The following is a 2,484-nucleotide window of genomic DNA, read 5'->3' as shown; positions in this document are numbered from 1 at the left end:
TCATTCTCCTCTCGGGATCTTGGGCACGCACGCACACGCGCCCGGTGTGAGTTTTAAGCCACCGGGTCCGGGACACGAACCGCGGTCGACTACGTGGGAGTCCAGCGACATAGCCATTACGCTAACTGCTGGTTTCCCCTTCTCATTATTTTTTTAAATTAATTAATTTTTCTTTTTTTTAACATTAATATGCTATACATCATTACAGTATACAAAATGAATTTTCCATCTAAAATACACTGTCTGTTGGCTCAATCAAGCACATCAACATACATGTTATCAACAAACAATATTCCATTTATGTCTTGTACATTTTGGTTTTTCTTTTTTTTTTTTGCCATCCTTGATTCCCTATCCCTAACCTTCTGCCATGTCCCACCCTCCTTCCAGTGTCTCCGGTATCCATGATTGCTTTCTATGCCTCCCCCACCCCCCATTTAATTGATTTGCTTATGAACTTAGTTTGTCTAAATATTTACAATATCAAGCACAACTGATACATACATACAAGAACCCATGTCTGACTTTAGGCATAAACCTCAGTGAGTAGAATGCACATACTGAATAGTACCCATATTTCTTGTGGTCCTGCAATGATTTCTTGTCATCTGGTGGATGGTTGGTTTTTTTCCAAACTTGGAAGTTCAATCACGTGAGTTTTGTATGCTGGAGGCCCAGTTATCAGTGGGGCATCTTCCTTTCTCCCAAAATGGCTAGATTGCAGGAGCCATGGAGCTGTCTCTTGAAGAAGGTCTTTTCTCAGAATGGCTAAATTCAAAAATGAATTCATTTTTTTAATCCTGGGCAAGTACAGAGGTTTCTAAAATTATAGCGTCATAGACACCGTGTCCAGCAGAGCACGGTCAGCACAGTGGTCAGCACAGCGGCAGGTTCTCCCCAGCGGCCACGCAGAAGGAACTGCCCCGGCGTGAGTTTTAAGCCACTGGGTCCGGGACGCGAACCACGGTCGACTACGTGGGAGTCCAGCGACATAGCCATGATGCTAACTGCTGGTCCCGAGATCATCTATTTCAATGATGATTGTTCCTGGGAAGTTTCTGGGTAAAATATGCTGGAGTAATGGTAATTTATTCCACTGTCCTCTCAAGATTTTGTGAATGCAATTAAGTTAGAAAATTTGAGGGGAACAAAAAATTGTCACCAGAGAAACAGAAACTATCACAGCTCCAGGCCACAAGCTCAATGAAAGGACTCCTTCAATGCTACCCTGGAGACTCAGTCATCTTTTGTTTCTTATCTTAGGCATTTCATTTTCTCCCTCCCTCCTCCTTCTCTCCAAATTGTCTTGCCTTTCTCTATCTTCATCACACATGGCCAACTTTGTTTTTTCTTTTTTCCTTTTGAGAGGTTTTTGCAGTAGGGTGCGTATGCTCACCAGAGAAACAGAGAGAGACAGAAAGTGAGAAATCACCCCCAGGAAGAATGGCCATGCCATGATCCCTTCTCCTCCATTCTTCTCTTGGGATCTTGGGCATGTGCACACATGCATCGGGTGTGAGTTTAAGCCACTGAGTCTGGGACTTGGACTGCAGTTGACTACATGGGAGTTCAGTGACATAGCCATTACACCAACTTCTGGTCCCTGTTTTTCCTAAGTTCTTGCTTTAGACATAAAAACTGACATTCATGGGAGACACAAGAACTAATGACACCCATAGGAAGCAACAAAACTACCTAGATATTGTGAAGGATCTGCAGACCTACGACCACCTTGACACCGCAAGTGTAAAATCCCTATTCTTGTAATCCCAATAAAGATCCACAGACCCTATCATTGGGGGCAATGCAACTTGTTACAACTGGCTCCTTTCCACTCTTTGAAAGTGAATAAACACTTTTCTCTCTGCCTACTCTTTGAGTCTGTGAATTGTTTCACAGCCCACAGCTCCTTCCACCAAACGCGCGCCATTGAAAACCTCAGGAGCTGGTGATGTAGAAGGAGTAGAGCACCTGCACAGAACAGGGGTTGTTGGTGCTCTCAGGGCCTCTTCAGAGATCCTTGGAACAAGTTGGGGGCACAGTTGCCCACAGAAGATGTCGGCGTCCGCCCCAGGGCTCAAGTCTGGCTGAATCATGATCAGATGGCTGCTGATGAGGAAGAGAAAGAGGACGAGAAAGAGAAAGCCCTCCATCTTGCCAGGACCGGGGAATTGGGAAGAATGAGACAAAGACATAGAGTAGAAATGGACACAGGCAGCCTGAGTCTAGGTAGCCCAAACAACTTGTGCCGCCCAGACGAACTGGACGTCTTTATTTATAGTACAAGAGGCATTACACATGTATGTTTCATGATATTTCATAGATTGGTTGCCAGGTTACAGGCAATAAGAAGCAATTAACAAATCTATGAGGGTTTAGTCATACTGGGTCAGGTGTATCTCTTGGTGATAATCCCATCAAGATAAAATCTCATCTTCTTTTCTAATGCAGAGAGCTAGCTGTTAGGTGTGGGGAAAGAGCCAT

Source organism: Tupaia chinensis, unplaced genomic scaffold (genome assembly GCF_000334495.1).
Source record: "Tupaia chinensis unplaced genomic scaffold, TupChi_1.0 Scaffold147534_1, whole genome shotgun sequence".
In the NCBI taxonomy this organism is placed as follows: domain Eukaryota; kingdom Metazoa; phylum Chordata; class Mammalia; order Scandentia; family Tupaiidae; genus Tupaia; species Tupaia belangeri.
This window is presented reverse-complemented; position numbering follows the sequence as displayed.